This window comes from Mesoplodon densirostris, chromosome 2, assembly GCF_025265405.1.
Source record: "Mesoplodon densirostris isolate mMesDen1 chromosome 2, mMesDen1 primary haplotype, whole genome shotgun sequence".
NCBI classification, from domain to species: domain Eukaryota; kingdom Metazoa; phylum Chordata; class Mammalia; order Artiodactyla; family Ziphiidae; genus Mesoplodon; species Mesoplodon densirostris.
Window position 1 is genome coordinate 137,475,693 of NC_082662.1, and position 21,999 is coordinate 137,497,691.

The 21,999-nt window shown below is 43.2% G+C and overlaps 1 pseudogene; it reads left to right on the forward strand.

Annotated features, from left to right (window-relative positions):
- Positions 1–6,483: 6,483 nt before the first annotated feature.
- Positions 6,484–21,999, forward strand: part of LOC132483834 (3-hydroxyisobutyrate dehydrogenase, mitochondrial-like) — a 29,681-nt pseudogene continuing 14,165 nt past the window's right edge.

The window sequence follows — 21,999 nt, forward strand, 5'->3', positions numbered from 1 at the left end:
TTTTCTCCAGATCTATGCCCAGGAGGGGAATTGCGGAACCCTATGGCAGCTGTATCTGTTCTCTGCACGTCTCACATCAACCACCTGCACTCCAATCCTTGCTCTCAACATCATCTTTGGGGAACCCAACCTGCGACAGGGACCTTGACAAGAAGAAATGGCTCAGGGAAAAGCTACCTGCACAGGGAGGAGATAGAGGCCATCGACCCTGGGGTGTGGTGGGGAGAGTGGGCACAGAGATTTGTCATTTCACCCCCGATACTCAGCCCTCCTGGCTGCCCCACTCTAGGTCACCTCGGGATACCCAGGTGACCCGGTTAGAGTCCCTGCCTGTGCAGGAATCTAGGGGCACCAGCGGGTCTGAATAATATTAGTGAAGGGTCTCCCCCACGGCACTGGGGTTATTTGGGGTGGGTCATCCTCTGCTGGGGGCCCTTCCTGGGCACTTTGTGGGGTTTAGCAGCATCCCTGGCCCCACCCACTTGATTCCAGGGTCCTCTCCCACCCAGTTGTGACCACCACAGATTTTCCCCAGACATGACCGAAGAACTGGGTGAGGCGGGGGCAGGATGGCCCTGGGTGAGGACAGCTGTGTTGAAGCAACCAGCCTGTCCCAGGGCAAGGTCTGCCCCAATCCCATCAGAGCCTGCATTTAGAACTGCCCCTTCCCTCTCCCAGCTCCCCTGCCCTGCAGTGGTTTCCGAGACATCATCCCCATGTAATAAATCACACCTTCTCAGTTTACTGTCCCCAGCACCTAGAGGAGTGTCTGATGTGTAGTAGATGCTTCATAAATACTTGCTGAATAAAGGAGTTGAATAAAGGGATGAGTGGATGAATGAATGAAGGTTACAATGGAAGGAGGGGAGAGATTCCCTTTCTGGCTCTCGGGGGTTGGGAGATCAAGTGAGAGATCCGTGCTAAATAGGCTGACCAGCCTTCTGGGGTTCCCCGGGAATGAGGGTTTCCCCACAGTTCCAGCGCTCAAACCTGAGCGGTCCTGGGTAAACTAGGGGCGGGTGTTGGTCACCCTATGTAAACACAGTAACAATTCCAACTGCAATAGCAATGGCCAAGGACCTCTAGGGTCTTATTGACCAGGCAGAGTTCTTTACCTGGCGGGGAAAGTGACACAGGAGGGAGGGAGGAGTCTAAGGAAGAACATCCCACACGACAATGTGTGCCAATGGCCCTGGGCCCAAGGTCACACCTGACCAGGGCTTGCTTTTTGTTTTTTCTAATTTACTTTTTCCCACATGGGTATGCAATTGTCCGAATGCCATTTATTGAAAACTCCTTAATTTCCCCACTTTCTGTCATATCAAGTTCTCATATATCTTTTTCTGGACCTTTATTCTATACCATAGAGCTATACGTCCCATCCTTGCACCACTAGGGCTGTTTCATCACTCTAACTTTATTTTTTATTCATTTATTTTTTTGGCCGTGCCGTGCGGCATGTGGGATTTTATTTCCCTGACCAGGGATCGAACCCGTGCCCCCTGCATTGGAAGCTCGGAGTCTTAATCGCTGGACCTCCAGGGAAGTCCCCAGGGCTTGCTTTGACATCCATCGAATGGTGGCAGGTGGACACGGGGAGCAGCTGTCTGTGAGCCATCCTGTGTAGAAATGCAGGGTGGAGGGCAGGACAGCTGGAGCGGGAGGGGAAGAGGCGGAGGAGGGAGGGAGGGAGGGCGGGTGAGAGACAGACAGAGAGTTTCCGGAGACAATAGCTCTGGCCGTGTCCTAGGGCATGAAAGCTGAAAATAGCTCCTAGTGCCCAGAGCCTTGGAGCCGCAGCCTGGGAGCCAGGGTGACTGGCTCTTCTCCCTGGTGTGTGTTGGGGGGTGGCTCTGGGCTTCTCAGGCTGGGAATGGGGTGCACGGAGCAGGGACGGAGTAGGGACCCTTCTCTCTGGGACCTCGTGGGCCATCCTTAGCTCACAAAGGTGAGCCACTCCTGGCCCTACGAATGGGGGGCTTATCCTCCCTGTCCCCTGGATCACACCCCCTCATACACAACTTCCCCATGTGTGCTCCCAGCAGCCAAGAGAATCTGTTTTTAAAAGATTTGGGGGAGGGGGGTAAACATACAAACAAGAGCAGAATGGATACTTTTTCAGAATGGGAATGGCTCTGTGTAACCCCACCCCCAGGGAAACCACAGTCCTGACCTCTAACACCCTTGACGAGTCAGCCTTGGTCTGGGCTTGCGGACCCATGGAAGCTTCCTCATCCCCTCCTTCAGACCCAGTCTCTCCCTCGGCGTCTTTGTGAGAAGCACCCGGGGAAGTGGGACTGCTAGGCCGTACTGCTGCTAGAACTCCACCTGGGCTCCACCAGGCTCCAGCCCCCCGCCCTGTGCACCTCTCTGACCCTGAGGCACCTCAGCTGGTAGGAGCATCATCACCTTCCCTCCCTGGACGTGTGACACTTAAGGGAGACACCGAAAAGACAAGCGTTTGGCTCCCTGGCTGGCAAACAGCAGGTGCTCAATTGTCATAAGTGTCCGTATCAGTGAGGGTTCTCCAGACCAACAGAATCCATAGGGTGTGTGTGTGTGTATATACACACACACGTATATATGTATGCGCATACAAAAATATACAGCTGTGTATATATGCAGTATGCATACAGACATATACACATAGAGTATATACAATACACACATACATATATACACACATACAAAGATATTTAGGTGTGTATATATACAGTATACATACATATATAATATATGCAATACATACACGTACATACATATAGGCACACATATACACCTACATATACAAGCATGTAGCATAAAAATACATATGTACTGTATATATAAGTTCATCGTATATATACATACATATATCATATAAGATATATACACAATGTATACACACACATACACACCTATGTGTAAATATGCACATGCACATACACACATAAAAACATATGCAAGTGTGTCTATATATAGTATATACATATATACATATAATACCTATACAACATATACACATACAGGTATACAACATATATACACACCTATATATAAATATACACTGTATACATACATACATACAGTGTACATATACTGTATATATACACACACCGTATATCAATATATGGGTGTGTGTATATATACAGCATGTTCACATTTATAATATGTATACTATATATATACATACATACATGTATACAATATATACACAAACATATATAGGCTTGTATGTATACTGTATATAGTACACATATACTACAAACGCACGCACATATAAACGTGTATATATATATATATAATGTGTATACACACATATACAAATTAATAGGCTTGTATATGTTCAGTATTTTTACATATATAGTTTTGTTTTAAGGAGTTGACTCATGTGACCGTGAGGTAGGCAAGTCAGGGCAGGACTCTGGGTAGGAGACACAAGGAAGAGCTGATGTCCCAAGGCCATTGGAGGAACAGTTCCCTCTTTCTAGGGAACCTCATTTTTCTCTCCAGTCCTTCAACTGATGGACGAGGCCCACCCACGCCACGGCATTGACAATCTCCTTTATGCAAAGTGGACAAATTTCAGTGTTAATCTCTTCTGAAAAATACCTTCCGGACCACATCTGGAATAATGTTTGTGGTTGCCGGGGCCCCACGCAGTGCGCACATGAGATTAACCATCCCCGTGGCGATGATGACACTTTATTTTCTCCCTTGACCATTGTCACTACTATTCCAATTAAAATGGCAGTGCCATGAGGACAGGGCATTTCCTTTTTTGCCAGTACTGAGCGTCCGCGGTCTGGTGCCTAGCATAGGCTAAATACACGGCATTTTTGTGAACAGAAGCCGGGATTCCGGCTGTCATATTTAATGAGGAATTATAGTCTTATTGGGGGGAGGGGTGTGTCACGGTACGTCAAAGGCGGGAGTCGAACCCGCCACCCCAGGCCCCGAGGGGTCTCCTCAGGTCCCCACTTCGGGCCGGTGGGGGCGGCCGGGGGCAGCCGAAGACGTGCGTGCGTGCGTGCGTGCGTGCGTGAGAGCGGGCGAGTGCACGGGGTGGGCCGCGCGCGCCGCCAGTGGTTCGCCTGGGTCCCCGGCTCATTGTGCTCGTCTCACGCCGGCCCGAGTTCGCAGCAGCGCTGGAGGCTCCGGGCCTGTGACCACAAAGAGGGAGCCGGGGGCCGGACGGGAGCGTGGCGGCGGAGGCTGAGGCCCAGGCCAGGCCCCCTCCCCTCAGCCGCCGGCCTGCCCGCCTGCCCCGCCCCCGCCGGCTGCGCCGCGCCCCTCCCCCAACCGCCAGACTAGCACGGTGCGGGGGCCGTGCGCGAAGACATGGGAGAGAAGCTGGAGCTGAGGCTGGAGTCGCTCGTGGGGGCCGAGCCCGCCGTCTGCCCGTGGCCGCTGCCGGTCTACGTAAGTGCCACCCGTCTCCTCCTCCCGGACCCCCGCCCCTCTTCCCCACGGCGCGCGCTGAGCCCACCAAGAAACGGAGCGACTCGAGTCGCCAGACCTTCTTTGGAGTCCCCCTTCCCGCCCCGCCGTGGTTTTCCACGGCCGTTTCCAGCCCCCGCGCGCAGGGTGGGCAGAGGGGAGCCGGCGCCGGCCGGGGGCGCAGACTCGGCCGCGGGGACCCCGCGCTTCCGAGGGGCGCCCGAGCCGGTCTGCGGTTGGCTCTGCAGGGCTGGGGACCCCCCGGGCCTGGACTGCCGGCGGGCTTGCCCTTCTGTACTTTAGGATCTGACATGTAGGGTTTCTTTTTCCTGGTAGTTTATTCTTAGCGCTGTCAACGTGCTTAGTTTTTTTATTTTTATTTTTGAGGGCACCCTTTCCTCCCTCTCTCCAGTTTTTTGTGTTTCTGTTTTGTTTTGTTTTAGTTAGGCATTTTGTCCCCCTGATCTTGAGTGGGTGGGCAGGCAGGACACTTGGAGAGGAGGCATTCTGTCCCCTGATCTTGAGTGGCCTTTGGAAAATGACACGCCAAAGGGAAATTTACACAGGCGTCCGGTGATTCCAGAAACGGAGGGTGTCCGGCCAGGTGGGCGCCCGGCCTCTCGTCCCCCGTGGCGGCGTGGTGCGCGTGTACCTTGTCTCAGGGTTTACGCTTGGGCCCCGCAGCCCACCTTCCGGAGGGAAAGCGCAGCGGGCGCCTTGGGCCGGCGCCTTTGGGGCGCCCTTTCGTGCGCTGGGCTTGCTGGGGACCGGCCTCCAGGCGACCCGGCGGGGAAGCCCGCGCGACCCGCCCCTCGCGCGGGCTCCGTGTGTGTCAGTTTTGTGGAAACTGTGTCGAGGCCGGGGTCGGGGTCGGGACGCTGGGACCGCCTGGGAGCCGATGTTGACTCCGAGCCCCGGTTCTCCACAGCTATCTGAGGTCCGAGGGTTTCCAGCCCTCCACTGCGCACTGGCGCTTTCTATTTTTGTTCTTCCTGTGCCCGGAGGCGTGGCTGAGCCTGGGCTCTGGCTTTTCCGGTTGGGTAACTCCAGGTGGCCCGGGTGGGCGGCCTGAGCAGCAGTGGGCAGGGCGGGGAGACATGCCAGGGGAGGGAAACTGAAAGTGGGGAGAACCTTCAGAACTCCAGCTGATCCACTTGCCTCGCCTCCCCGCCCCTCTTACTGCACTTGTCATGCATGGGATGGCTGGCCGGCGCATTTTTCAAAATGTAATAATTTGTGTGTCCTTAGTAGCCGTGAAGCGTAGTTCACTTGTAGTGCACAGTTGTAGGAGTTTTGATCGCCATCAGGCGGCAGAGCAATCCTGTCATCCCATTTGCTGCCCTTTGGCGCCAGGGTGCCTCTAGCCTCTTGGCCACTAATCTCTCTGTCCCTAAGGTTTTGGCTTTTCCAGAAAGTCAGATAAACGGAACAACAGCATGTAGCTTTTTGATTCTGGCTGCTTTGGCTCAGCAAAACCTATGCGAGATTCCTCCCGGGTTTGTTTTTTGTTGTTGTTGTTGTTTTAAATATTTATTTAGTTAGTTATTTACTTGGCTGTGCTGGGTCTTAGTTGCGGCACATGGGATCTTCATTGCCACGTGCAGTATGTTTTAGTTGCGGCGTGGGGGATCTAGTTCCCTGAGCAGGGATGGACCCCGGGCCCCCTGCATTGGGAGCGCGGAGTCTTAACCACTGGACCATCAGGGAAGTCCGTCATCCCTGTTGTTGCGGGTATGAGAAGCCACTCCTTTTTCTGGCTGTGTTATATTCCATTTTCCGTTTGTCCATTCGCCTGCGGGTGGCAGGACTTGTGGGATGTTTCCACTTTTGAGGGGATCAGAAATAAAGCTGCTGTAAACATCCCAGGGCAGTTTTCCATGTGAACTTGGGTTTTTACCTCACTTGAGAAAATACTCAGGAGTGGGACTGGGGTCTGTGCTAAGTGTATGTTTAACAACCCTTCTGCATCTTAGAAATTGGTATTTTTGAATATTGGAAGAGTTTAGAAATCCACTGTGACCCAGCACCCAGGCACTTGAAACGAAGTTGGACGTTCATCTGGAGATGGTCACGTTGTCCCCGTCACTGTCTTTTATTCGAGGCAGAGCAAGGCCACAGATTTGTAACCCTTGTAAGGAAGGCCTCATGTGTCCAGGCTGTGGCAGGACCTGGCTTTCTAGTGGTGGGCGGTTCTGCAGTGGAGAGCGTCTTTCCCTTGCTGGCCGGACCTCGCTTGGCAGGGTGCGGGGTGTGCTGCCTGCCTGGCCGGGCGCTCTTTGTGCCGGTCAGCAGCCGTTCCTGGTGTGTCTGTCCTACTACCAGGCAGGCGGTCAGGCGCCCTAGTGAAGTGCTCAGCGAGCCGCAGCCTTCCTAAAGTTTGCGGGTAATGTCTGCTACCCTCCCATTTCCCTGCTGAGGAATTTTGCTCTCTCATGGGAGGTGAGGGGGCAGTACTTTATAAGAGTTCATATTTTGTGATGACTCGATGCTGAATACATTAAGAAAATGGGCTCCTTCCAGAAGCTTAACTTCTCAGAAGGTCAGATTACGCATGTGACTGCACGTTTGAAATGAGTGAGCTTGTTTGTTCATTGATTCATTCATTCTGCAAGCACCTCCTGGATATTTACAGTGAGTGTTCCAGGGGGCGTGGAGGACAGTAGACAGTATTCTTTTTTTTTATGATTTTTGAATTTTATTTTATTTTTTTATACAGCATGTTCTTATTAGTCATCAATTTTATACACATCAGTGTATACATGTCAATCCGACTCGCCCAGTTCAGCACACCACCATCCCCACCCGCCCGCGGCTTTCCTCCCTTGGTGTCCATACGTTTGTTCTCTACATCTGTGTCTCAACTTCTGCCCTGCAAACTGGTTCATCTGTTTGAGACAGCTTTGTACTTCCCGCTTCCAGGAGCTCTCGTGTGGGCGCTGCGAAGCGGGGTTTTAGGTGGTGCAAGGTGGAGGGTGGGCACTAGAACCAGTGCCCAGTGCCCGGGTGTGCGTGCGCTAGATGGGGCGTGCGGCCTAGGACTCCTGCCTGCTCGGTGACCCCGGCCGAGTGCCTTAAGGCTTCTAGGTCTCAGTGTTCTCATCTGTAGCATGGGCTGAACAGCACTCAGTCTCTCTGGAGGTTACAAGGTCGCACTGTGTTAATGCTTGTAGACCCTACAATGTAGAACACTTAGGACAGTTTGGAGCATCGTTAATTGTTCCACAGATGTTACCTGGTCTGTTGAACGACTTTGCCTAGTACACGCCAAAGCGATTAGGAAATTGGTATATCCCACCTTCATTTCCTTTCCATTAAAACAGGGCTCAGGAAAAAAAAAAATCTGTTTTTCAGTAGTCATATCATATAGTGGAAAGAGCACTGGTGTGAAGGCAGCTTAGGGTTTGAATTCCAGGGCTTATGCTGTCTGTGGCCTGGGCAGGTTACTTTTGAACTGCAATCCCCACACTTGTAAAATGCCATTAAAAACCACTCTTTCTGTGGGTTCTTAGAATTAATTAAGCAGGTTATGTGTGTAAAGTATCCTGGCACTTGAATGAGTTGTCAGAACCAAGGGCTGCTGGAGACGATGCTTCTGCCCTAGGTAATCTCCCCTTCTACTGGGCGGCAGGTAAACACAAGCACAGTAGTCAGTGCTGTGGAAGAAGTGAGTTCTGGTGCTACAGAGCACAGAATCTTTTTTTAAATTTAATTATTATTTTATATTGGAGGTTAGTTGATGTACAATATTGTGTTAGTTTCAGGTGTACAGCAGTGATTTAGTTATTCATATATCCATTCTTTTTCAGATTCTTTTCCCGTACAGTTTGTTACAGGATATGGAGTAGAGTTCCCTGTGCTGTGCAGTAGGTCCTTGTTGATTATCTATTTTATATAGAGTCGTGTGTCTATGTTAATCCCAAACTCCTAATGTATCCCCCCCCCCCACCTTTCCCCTTTGCAGAGCACAGAATCTTGGAAGGGAAAGTTCAGGGTAGGCTTCTTGGAGGAGGTGCCATCCTTTCTAAGGATATGTAGAAGCTACTGGGGTGGCAGGAGGGAGCAGTGTGTGTCAAAGTTTGAGAAATATAAGAAAATATGGCAAAACTAAGGTATAAGACTGGAACTCAGGGTTTGGGAAAGAAATGAGAGTTGATACTGGAAACCTAGTGGGGCCCAACGGAACGGGGCCTTGTTTGTCCTGTCAGAAGTTTAGATGTTTATCCTGAAGGCTGTGGGAAACCCTAAAGAACAGTGAGATGGACTTGTGGTTTAGAGACTCACTCGGACCTCCATGTGCAAGGATTGGGTGCAGGGTGAATTGTAATCTAAGGTTCCCACTTAAGTTATAAAAGGTTGGACTGGATTTTGCAGATCTGAGAGAGAATGGGTGGGGCCTGGTGACCAGTTAGAAAAGGGAGGGCAGCAAGCGTGGGTGACAGTTTACAGCTGCATCTTTTTGTGAGATACAGAGCACAGTAGGAAGGGATTGGGGGTGGGGAGAGGATCTTACTTCATCTTCAGTGCTTTAGAGGGGCCTGGTAGACAGGTCTGGGCCCAAGGTTCAGATCTGGGCTTTTTGGGAGGAGAGGTGTTTGAAGGCATGGGAGAGACTTAGGTTACCCACAAGAAGATCCAAAGAATCATAGGTCTGAGGGCTTTTTAAGTGGGTATATTGAGGAAGTTTATAAGCTGAAAGAAAGCAGCCAGCAGAGAAAGGGTGTGAAGATGTAGGAGAGGAAATGATTGTTCATTTGTTTTAAAAAAGCTGAATACTTATCGTGTGCCTGGCCCTTTTCTAGGATCTGGGGTTCTCACCATGTGTTACCTCTTCTGCAAGGACAGTTCAACTCATCCCCTGGTGAAGAGAAGTCAGATTATTCTTTGCATCCCATTCAGGTGTAGGAACTGTTCTGTACCTCTGAAGGGACTTTACTTAACCAGAGTAATAAGTTAGAAATCAAAAGAAATTAGAGCTGGAAGGGACCTTAAAAGCCACTGTACTTAATTTTGCCTAATATTTTACATTGATTGTAAGAAAAATGCAGAGCCCATTCTCTTCAGAATTCCTTCACTGAACTTTCTTTATGACTTTCATCCAGTGGGTCTAGCTTGTAAATTTTGGCCTCCTCCTAAATTTGCTTCTTTATCCACATTACATTTTGCCCCGACTATGGTAGAAACTCCTGGGTGGTTTCGTGGCCCCTGGTCTCAGTTCCTCTAAGTTCATCTGCCTACTCGGGTTGAGTGATCTTCTAACATGACAAGATATGCCTAAAATAATGCTGCTAATGGCTTGCCCACACAGAGTTAGTGCATACTAGCCGCCCCCCGTGTGCTCTACACAGAGGCCTGTAATCTGAACTGTGCTTTGCCAAGCCTCCTGGGGCTCTTTGGCCCTGAGGAAGGGGAGCTTTTTGTGATCACTCCCTTTATCTAATTGGTCCTTCAGCAGCGGGGTGCTTTACTTACTCAGCCAGTGGTAGCCCCAGGCCTCATCACCTGTGGGATACAAGCCATGCTCTCTCCCAGGCTTGCTTGGGCCAACATCTCTATTTTTATTTCTGTCTCTTCTCACACTTGGACCCCTGGTCTTTAGTCATCCCCACCTGCAGTATTTACAGAGCCCAGCAGGTGTCAGGCTTGAGTGTCTTTGCACAGGTGCTCCCTGTGCAGTTAAGGCACCCCCTACTCCAACTCTGCATAGCCTCGTCTTTCTAGACTGTACTTCAGGGTTATCATGAAGCCGTCACTTAGATATAACTTTTGGCCTCCATAGGCACTTCTGTGCTTAAAGGTTATGGTTCTTTATCTCATGTGATTGAAATTTTGAGTTTACAGATCTTCCTCCTTAATGAGGCTTTAAGGACAGGGGTCATTTCTAATCCTTAGCACAGAGCAGATGCTTTTTAACGGTGATAAAATGTATGGTTTAAATGACTCATTTTACAATAATTTTGCTTTAGCTTCCGATAGAAATAAAGTTTCCAGATGTTGTGTTCCTGCAATAAGAAATAAAGATGTGACCTTCCAGTTGTGTAAAGCTCATCAATGCTGTGTAAGTGCATCGGGCGCGCTAAGGAACGTGGAGCCAAGTGGGCTAGTTGTGTGAGAGAGAGACTTAACTATGTTAACAAAGGTAAGCCTTCATTGTGTCCTGCCAACATTTGATAGTTGCTTTTGGGCAAACTAAAGCCATAAAATTTTAAACTGTTCCTCCCCATGAAAGGGATTGAATATTTGGCCACTTTGGTGCACCTGTGTCTTGTGAATTGTCCAGTTGGAGATGGAGGTTTAGAAAGTGAGTTTCAGTCTTGTTGAAGTCTCTTCCCATCAGACTGGTCTCGTGATTTCCTACACACCATGTTACTTCCTGTCTACCTTTCCTTGGTGTTGTTCATGCCTGGATTGTCTCCTGTACCTGCTCAAACCTTGGTCCGTTCTCATTTGTACCATGGAAGTATCATGCCGGATACTGTCAGAACTAATTTTACTTAAGTTTGTGTTAAGGTGCAAAGCACACGTTTTGTATATTATCTGTTTTTTGTGTTTGTTTATATTTTTATGGTTTCTCTTCAAGAAATATTATGAGTAGGGAAATAACAAGATGTAAAGAGAAAAAAAGTCATCATTCTCTTTTAAGTTGTTAGAACATCTACCTGCAATCATAATGCACTGTGGTATGTGTTAAAATAGGAAGTATATGTCATGTCCCGTAGGAGCAGGAAAGTCAGTGGTGTTAGTGAGGGTGTGTCATGGAAGTAATCACAAAGCAGGTGACTGCTGGTTGGGGTCCTGAAACATTAGTGCGTGTTCCCTGTGTCCCGTAGTGGTCTGGAGGGGTCAGGAAGCGTGCCTTTCAATTTGAGGGAACAGAGGGTTTGAGGTCCTCTCTGTTCTATTGCTCTAGTATAGTACACTGCATAGCAGCTCATAAAATACTGTGTTTATAGTTGATATTTAAATCGCTGATTGATCAAGATTGGGATGTATCATTGGAAATGAAAATAGGAAGAGTCTTATGCTTTTTAGGTTTTTCCTTTTTTTCCGATGTCTCAGAAGGCTCTTTGACGGGGGGCTTTTTATTCTCCCATACAATTCCATGAATACTTATACCCTGGCACTTATTTTAATGGCATTTTCAATTTATAAATGTCTCTGAAACACATACTGTAAACTATTTGAGGGTAATGACCATGGCCATGGATGACACGTCTTAAATGTGCATCGTGTTAATGTTTGAGTGTCAGGTGGTCTACCATCAGTGCTTCCTTCTTTCACCCAGTTTTCTTCCTCATTTCCTTCTCCAAATTTGTCTCATTTTTCTACTCTCCCTTTTGCTTCTCTATTCTTGCTTTCTCTTTCCCATTGCGTGTGTCCTTCTTCTTCTTCTTCTTCTCCTTCTCCTCCTCCTCTTCCTCCTCCTCCTCCTCCACCGCCACCACCACCACCACGAATTATTATGGCCAACCAAAACCTTTTCTAGGATTGTCTCTATCTTCCTTTCCTCTTCATTGCCATCCACAAACTCTTAGAGAATATTGTTGCTTGACTCCCTTACTTCCTAGCATACCCATGTACTTCCTGATCACTTTAGAACATTGAAAAGGGTTGGAATTTTTAAAAATAGGTAATTATATTCAGTCTTCTTTCACCTCTGGCATAAGACTCTTCTTCCTCAATCTGACCATTCTTAAATCTAGAAGTACTCCAGCTCATTGGTCTCCCTTACCCCCATGTTTAGGCCAAAGAACTTGTGAAACCTTAGCCCTGTTTAATACTTGAATTTATCAAAACATAAGGGGGCTAATTCTGCCTAAGGGCACCAAAGAAGAATAAAGATGCCACAGATAAACGTTTAGTCCAGATTTATAATGGACTCTTAAGTGCCTAGTTGAGTGCTAACCGTTAACTCACTTGAACACCAGGGAGGTCATGACACACACTAACATGTTAGTTGTATAGACACTTCACTTCAGCATTCCTCAAGGTAGCTGATAAACTGCATCCAGTTAGCTTCAATAACATGAATGATGAATTCCCCTGCATATATAAATCGGGAGTTCCTAAAGTTTTCTTTTTCCCTTTGTACAACTACTGACTGCCACCTCGCTTGGTCAGTGCAATAGAAAATGATGACTAAGAAACACATTGTCTCAATATCAGTGGACATAATGTCCTAGTAGTCTATAAAAATCTCAAAATTCTTAATCTAAAAGGTAGGTCTGCCAATATCTTATATCCTTTTCCTTTGTTAATATAAATATCCAATCTATGAAGGTCTCAGTTTCCTTACTTAGAATATGAGGTGGATAGATTTGCTAATATCTAGGGACCTTTCCAATTTTAATATTCCCTAGTTATAAGGGCTGAGCTAAATACAGTGGCTCCCTTAATCATTAACCTCGCTCATGATGAAAGTTATCAGCAAGTTCTACTTGTAAGAGATCAAACATTCATATCCATGTATATTGTAGCACATTGACTTTTACAGAACTCAAAGTAACACAGCATAGTTACATTCATAGACTTAAGGTCACTGTGGTATACTTTACAATTTTTCTTTTCCCTAGGAAGGAAATGTAGATCCCTAGGAAGGGATTTCTTTCTCTGCCTTTCAGTAATGTGAGCCTTTTATTATCTCTTGGATCGTAAAAATGGGTAGGGTTTTGGCAGGTAGAGCTTAGGACAGACATTCCAGGTGACAGGGACAACACAAGAAAGGGCAGAAGGAAGAATGGATTTTCAGAAGGACTTGATATCTTACAGGATGAGAGCAGTGTTTCACAGTCTCTGTCCTGCAGAACACTGGTTTTAGATGATGTTAATGTAGTTACAAGACAGAAGCATTTGGGAAGAGCTGTACTCTATCTACATCCTGACATGAAATTCAAGTTTCACTTTGTTACATTACATACTCTGAAAAGTTTTGGAGGAAGGAATTGATTTATTTTTGTTTAATTCAGTCTTACAGTTACTTGACAAACCTATATTCAGCTGATGGGACTGTATTTTGTGAAAGGCCAATCGGAGAAATGGTGATGGAGCTTAGGATATTTCTCTGTTGGGACAGGCATGTGATTATTTTTCTTATAATTCTTTACTGTTTGTCCTAACAATTGTTACTTTGCAGGAGTCAGTTTTTTTGTTTTTTTTAACATCTTTATTGGAGTATAATTGCTTTACAATGTTGTGTTAGTTTGTGCTGTATAACAAAGTGAATCAGCTATATGCATACATATATCCCCAGGATTCAGTTTTAAGCCCTCTGTTTTTACCTGAGTTATTGGGACTCTTAGAAAGCTCAACAACCCTGGAATCTTCATCTCTGATGTAGTTTCCAGAAGCTCCTGGCACTTACCACTATTTCCTCTTGATTCTTTTCCTCCGACTTCAGACTTCTTACGATTATGAGCTGATGGTTTTCTCAGCCTGTAGTGTCAAAACCAGCTACCTCCCTCATCTTCATTGTCTCAGTTACAAGGTGCAATATTTCCCATGTTTATATGTGTCAAAATATAAGTCAGGGATTGATACATAGCATGTGCGTAATAAAAATTGTATTTCTTTTTTTTCTTTGTTCAAAGGTATCCAAACACTGGCCAAGTTCTTAAATTGAAAGTAGAGTGATCTAACTTATTCAGCTCATCCAACCATCAATATTGAATATTTGTCTTTTTTCTTACACATATTTCTTGTATTCCAATTGTGACATTCTAGAGCACAGTGAGTACATTTATAACTTATTACTGCATTACTGCCTTGGCTATTCCTTGACCAAAATTTACTTCATACAACTGACAGGCTAATTAACCTACTAGGGTTTTTTTTTAATGTACGCATACATTAAAAAAAAAACTCTAGTAGGTTAACTGCATTGCTAGTAACTGAATTTTTACATCTCTGTGCACCCATGTATCCAACACCAGATCAAGATACTATAAAATATTTCTAACACCCTACACGGTTTCTCTGTTACTTCTTTCTGTTCCATACTCTCCCAGGGCAACACCTAAGCTGACCTCTATAACCATATATGACATACATGGAAAGACACAGTGTGTATTCTTTGGTATCTGGCCTCTGGTTACATATCATTATACCAGTAGTTTATTCTTTTATTGTGTTTTCCTGATTTTTTAAACCTAGACATTCATACAGTGTCAAAGTACCACTGAGTTCTTCATATTATTATGCTGACCTCCATCTTCAGGGGCTTTCCACAGTCTTCCATGTGTCTTTCCACCTACTTTCTCTTCCGTCTAATTATGTTTCATTTAACCAACCTCAGCCAGCCTTCCCCCATATTCCCCAACACGTAGCACTCCTGTGCTCAGCCAGTTTTGTCCCCTATTCCATAAGCCCTTTGTGCCATTCCTGACACTGTGCCTGTTCCCTGCCCGAAGGCCTGTTCCCTACCCTCTATATACTTGTTCAAGACTTAGTTTAAATGCTATCTGTTCTGAGAAGTCTTCTCAGAAGAAGCCAGTACTTTTTGGAATCCTTCTTTAATGAAATCCCATAGCAAGTGTAATCTGTCCTCCCTGACCTGGTAATTAATTATCCATTGTTCCTATCATATAGTGTTTGTTTTCCTTGTGTGCTGTTATTATTTATTGAAGCAGATTACAGTGACTTGAACCAGGAACTGGGTCATTTTCCTCTTCATTTTAGTGCAAGTTTCTGTGATATGAAGTTAAACTCTTTTTCCCTCACTTCCCATTCACCCTCAGCAGTTGTTAAACATGAAGTACAAGTGAAACTTATTGGTTAACAGGTTTTTGTGGTCCTTGGTTCTGGTCCCTAGGTCTAAGCTGCACTTCTGTAGTGCTAATTTGACTGATTTCTTATTGTCACATAACTCAGGAATTAACTAAATCATTACAAATTTAGATACATACAAGGTAGTATAAAAAAAACCCAGTGGATATCAAAAGTTTTGGCCTGGAGGAGAGTGTTGTATGAGTCCTAGTTTGGTGGGGCTCACACTTAATGATTGAGCCTTCCAATATTCCACTGTAAGTAAGAAAGAGGTATGCAAATATGTGGTTAATATTTAACAGTGTTGATAAAAAAGAGAAGAGAGAAAGGGATGACAGACACTTTGAGGGCCTTTTGGAATTCATGAACAATTATGATTGGATGGGGAAAAAGAAGAACCGGGGGCTAACCTCCCACAAGTGAAGTCAGGAAAGAGAGAAGGTCTCATCTGGTATGCAGGTAGAGAGGTTTGACCTATAGAATCTTAGAAAACCTCAACAATCTGAGCAGCGTTGGCAAGAGGGAAACTAAAGGGCTAACAAAAGTCTGCAAAAGTGTCACACAAAGAACTCTGGCATGGTGTTCATCATCTAGCTAATCCTAACATGCAGACATTTATGAGAGTAAAGTCAGGTCTTTACCAGAGTGGGTTTCTTAGTTGGGCAACTGGGTCAAATGAAGAAGGGCAAATGTAGGCTGCCAGAGTAATAAATAAGGAGAGGAAAAACAAAAAGAACAAGACATATCATTCATCAGTGATTTCCCCCCAGTATTCTTAGCCTCCACCTTATCTCCATCTTACTGCTAACACAGGAACTAGACCGAACAGTGAGGTAAAAGGTCTCTACAGAAACTGAGGTAATATGGAAAATAAAAAAATAAAACATAAAATTGTAAATTTTCTTCCTAGGGGTAATTGAGATGATAGTTCAATAATAACATAAGATCAGGTGAAGTCTAAAGAAATTTTAGAAAAGCTGGATAAAGTAAGAAAACATCTGTTCGCTGGCATCTGAATGTTAGAGAGACACCAAGACATGTGGGCCAAGTTGTGGAGAGAAGGGAAACACAGACGCAAGCTTGACATTTGGTGCAGCTTTTCTCCTTTGGGCATTTGCTGATTCAAATCTTACAGCCTAGGAACTGAAAAGCCAAGGAGTTCAAAAGACTCTAACCACAGAAGCCAATGGGCAACAGCTCAAGCTAAAGGCAACAACTAATGGAATGACAAGCTAAGTGTATCTTTAGTCTCACAGGGCTGCGGGAACCATTACATTTAAAGCCTAACAAATACAAGGGTAGTTGGGAATAGGGAGAATCCAAACTTTCACATGGTAATCCCAAAGGGCAACACCCGTAGAGGAAGGACAAGACAGAAATAGACCAACCTTCACACAGACTGAAAAACGGCTTTGAATGAGCTCAAACTGAGAATGGACTAAGGTTACCAGTCCCTATAGTAACTGTCTGCCATGGACCAAAGTAAATCTTTTCAAGAGAAAGATAACAACATCCAGAATGTGGAGGTATCTTTATAGTTTCCTAAAATAAGTTAAGCCCAATTTTAGTATAAAAAATAATTGGACATAACCAGGAAAAAGACTAAATGATCAAAAGTTCAAAAAAAGAAGAAAGAAAGAAAGAAAAAAGACAACATAAATAGACACAGGAGGACAAGAGCAGGCCTTGGTTAAAAAAAAAAAACAAAACTACTGTGGTTAAACAAAGAAAATCGACACATGGCAAATAAGCATATGAAAATATGCTATACATTCCATGTCATCAGTGAATTTTGAATTAGAACAATAATGAGATACCACTACACACCTATTTAAATGGCTAAAATCCCAAAACTGAAATACCGAGGTTGGTGATGATGCAGAACAATTGGAATTCTCATTTGTGGCTAGCGGGATACTTGGCAGTTTCTTACAAAATAAACGTACGTTTACCATACAGTGATCTAGTAATCATGCTCTTTGGTATTTACCCATAGGAACCGAAAAGTTATGAAAAGTTGTGAAAGTAAGGGCCTTTACAGTGAGAAAATTCTATGATTCTATGGTTTTTCAACTCATTAATTTGTGCAGTTCATCCATTTTACTCATTGTATACACTTAAGTATATTGTTCCTTGAAATGGCCATTCAAAGTTGTTTCCTGTGCCACACACTATGAATGTTAGGGTTGGTCCTGTGTAAATCTTACCCCCATTGAATTAGTATTAACCCTAAACAAGCAACTTTCTTCCATAAGGAAACAAAAAAGAGGTTCAGAAATGTCCAAACTAAGTTTTTATAAAACTGTGTTATCAAATCTTATTTATCAAAAAACTTTAAACATAGCAGTATGAGTTCCCATATACCCTTTACTCAGCTTCCCCAAATGTTAACATTTTATATTACTAGAGTATAATTATTGAAAGCAGAAAGTTTACATTGTCACAATGCTACTAATGATTTATAGACTCATATTCAAATATTGCCTATTGTCTTGTGGTCCAGATTCAAATCTAGGATCCCTTATTGCATTTGCTTGTCATATCTCCCCATTCTTCTCTAATCTAGGATAGTTCCTCAGCCTTTTCTTGTCTGTTATGACCTTGAACTAATGGAAGATCCTAGCCAGTCATTTTGTAAAATTTTTCTCAAATAGGGTTTGTTTGATATTTTCTCATGGTTAGACTGAGGATATGTATTTCTTGACAAGAACACTTCAGGAGAGATATTATGCCATTTTCAGTACATATTAGAGGTACAAACAAACCTGTATGTCTCACTACTGGGGATGCTAACTTTGATGACTTAGTTATAATGATAGCTGCAAAATCGCTATTTTCCCTTTGTAATTATTTGAGATTGTTCAAATATTCTGCTTCTTGTTTAATTTTCCCATACTAATTTTAGCATCCATCAATAATTTTTGACTCCCCCAATTACTGTGGTGTTTGATGATTGTTCATTTTCTATTCCCATCATTCCCTCTACATTTATTAACTATAATTTGAGTATAAGAAAGAGCTGTTCTTCTCCTTCATTTATGTATTTATCTGGTTATTTGTTTATATATATACATACATCAGTGTGAACTTGTGGATAGTTATTTTATTCTACGGGTTAAAATTTATTACTATCATTAATTGTTTTGTTTCTCAAAGTGTTCCATATTTGGTCACTGGTACTCCTTCCAGCTGTCTCCTATATTTTTCCTACATGGCCATACAATTTTTGGAGTAATATCTTACTTTCTGACACCACAAAATGCTCCAGACCCATCTTTTACTTTCCTCTGTCTCAGCCTTGAATCAGTCATTTCTCCATGGAGTTCTTGTTCCTTGCATTAATAATGAGTCTTGGTATGAGGTGGATTTATCACTATCCAAGCTACCTCATTGTGTTTTCAGCAGAGAGAGCTAAAAATATATATATGAATACATAAAAATATACAAGTATCTCTATTTTCATATTATCTATCTGTGTGTGTGTGTATACACACACACGTGTGCACACACACACCTTATCTATCATCTGTCTATCTACATATATATATAACTTCAAATTGATATATGAATTCAAATTGATACCTTGATTCCAATCGAACACCACAGGGTTTATTCTAGCCTCCCTTACCCTTTCCTTATTTGTCACTCTTTAACAATTAGAAGCCTGATTCTCATTATTTGCAGTCTATTTAGTCATTTGCTCAATTCTGGAATACACATAAAATATTTAAAAATCATTAACCTGTACACGTGTGAAAAATAAATTTACTAACAAGTTCAATATTTGTGTACATTTCTTTTTGTCTTTAGCTTTTCAGTATATATTGTGCATGGTTAATTACAGTATATTAAAATACTGTTTTCCAAAGTTACTTAGGTTAGCTCTTTCCCACCTCCTTCAGTGTGTTTTTTTTTCTTCTGCAGTGTGAGAAAATCCAGTACTTTGTGTACAATTCAGACTACCAAACCAGAAGTTCTAGCAGAAAAGGTGATAATCCATATGTGCAATAAGATCCCCAGGTGATTCTTTTCATTGGAGAAATATGAGGAACACTGCTTGACGTCTCTACAACTAACATGTCTAAAATGAAACTTCAATTATTCCTTCTTCCAAACTGTCCCATCCTGCAAATCTTTTCTTCCTCAGTGAATGGTGCCATGATTCACACAAAAAGTAACTCAATGCAAAAACCTGGGAATGATCCTCAATTCCTTCCTTTTCTTCACTTTCTGCATAGACTGCATCATTAGGTTCTCTGGAATCTCATCTCTCTCTCTCTCTCTCACCACATATATAATGTTTCTTGTCATCTTCATTGCCACCATCTTAGCCACTACCATTTCTCCTTTGCTCTACTTGAACAGCCTAGTATCTACACAACTATCTTTTCATTTAATTGCTTTCTCTTTCGTCTAAGATAAAGTCAAAATCCTTAGCCTTATAGATTCTGGCCTTGCTTTTTCTTGTAAGTTGTATTTTCATACTTATAAGTACAGGCACACTCACACACACACACGTATAGTTGGTATTGTTAGTTTAGGTTTTGTTTGCCCTCCCATCCTAGCATGAGAAAATTAAGAAAGTGAAACCAAAAAAAAAAATACTTTAAAAATAAATTTGAATAATATCCTTTCCCTCCAGAACATTTCTCTAAAGCAGTATTATCATTAATGGCAGTACAGACCAGAATTTTTTCCCTTAGACATAAAGGCATGGTGAAGAAGTCTCATTAAAACCTGGAATCTAGGGCCTCCCTGGTGGCGCAAGTGGTTAAGAGTCCGCCTGCCGATGCAGGGGATACGGGTTCGTGCCCCGGTCTGGGAGGATCCCATATGCCGCGGAGCGGCTGGGCCCGTGAGCCATGGCCGCTGGGCCTGCGCATCCGGAGCCTGTGCTCCGCAACGGGAGAGGCCACAACAGTGAGAGGCCCACATACCGCAAAAAGAAAAAAAAAAAAAAAAAAAAAAAACCTGGAATCTAAGCTTTCAATGTCAAATTCTGTCTCTAATCTTCTGCAGTAAGCCATAATGATTAAAGTATAGGAACCTGAATCAGAGGTCTGGTTTAGTATAATCTTCTTTGTAATAAGCTTTGTACCTTAGACAAGTCATTTATCTCTCCATTCCTTAATTTCTTCATTTATAAACGGAGATGTTAAGAGTATTGATATTCAAGGCTAATGAAAAAAGAATGCATCTAAGTACTGTATCAAACACTTTAAAAAGTAACCAGTTCAGGTTCTCTGCCCATTTTTAAATTGGAATATCTGGGGGTTTTTGATATTAAATTGTATGATTTCTTTAGATAATTTGGATATTAACTCCTTATCAGATATATCATTTGAAAAAATCTTTCTTTCAGTAAGTTACCTTTTCATTTTGTGATGGTTTTCTCCTCTCTGCAAAAGCTTTTCAGTTTGATATAATCACACTTGTTTAATTTTACTTCTGTTGGCCATGCCTGAGGAGATAGACCCCCAAAAATATTGCTAAGATCGATGTCAATGTATTTTTCCTAGGGGTTTTATGGTTTCAGGTCTTAAATGTGAGTCTTTAATCCACTTTAAATTTATTTTTATGTATGGTATAAGGAAATAATTCAGTTTCACTCTTTTGCAAGTAGTTGTCCAATTTTCCTAACACCATTTATTGTCTTTATTTCATTGTATGTTCTTGCCTCCTTTGTTGTAGATTAATTGATCACATAACTGTGGGTTCATTTCTGGGCTCTCTATTCTATTCCACTGACCTATGTGTCTGTTGTTATGCTAATACCATACTGTTTTGATTACTATAGCTTTGTAGTATAGTCTGAGATCAGTGCATGTCATACCACCAGCTTTGTTTTTCTTTCTCAATATAGCTTTGGTTATTGGAGGTTTTTTGTTTGTTTGTGTGGATGATTCTATACAAATTTTAGGATTATTTGTTCTAATTCTGTGAAAAATACCATTGGTATTTTGATCTGGGTTACATTGCTTTGGGAATATATACAAATGACCAAAAGACACATGAAAAGATGCTCAATATCACTAATCATCTGGGAAATGCAAATCAAAACCACAGTGAGATATCACCTTACACCTGTCAGAATGGCCATCACCAAAAAGGGAACCCTTGTGCACTGTTAGTGGGAATGTCAATTGGTGCAGCCACTATGGAAAACAGTACAGAGGTTCCCCCAAATGTTAAAGATAGAATTACCATATGATCCAACAATTCAACTTCTGAGTATCTATCCAAAGAAAACAAAAACACTAATAAGAAAGGATGTATGCACCCCTCTGTTCATTGGAGCATTACTTATAATAGCCAAGATATGGAAGAAACTAGTGTCCATAAATAGATGAATGGATAAAGAAGATGTGGTGTATATATACACATATATATAATGAAATATTACTTAGTCCTAAAAAAGAATGAAATATCTTCACTTGCAACAACATGGATTGACCTAGAGTACTAGGTGTGCTAAGTGAAATGAGTCAGAGAAGAACAAATACTGTATGATTTCACTTATATGTGAAATCTAAAAAATAAAACAAAGAAAACAAAAGAGAAACAAGCTTGTAGATACAGAGAACAAACTGGTGATTACTAGAGGGGACGGGGGATAGGGGACTGAGAGAAATAGGTGAAGGGGATTAAGTGGTACAAATTTCCAGTTATAAAATAAATGTCTTGGGGATGCAATATACCACATAAGGAATATAGTCAGTAATACTGCAATAACTTTGTATGGTGATATATGGTTACTAGACTTATCATGGTGACCAATTCAAATGTATTTAGATGTTGGATCACTATGTTGAACACTTGAAA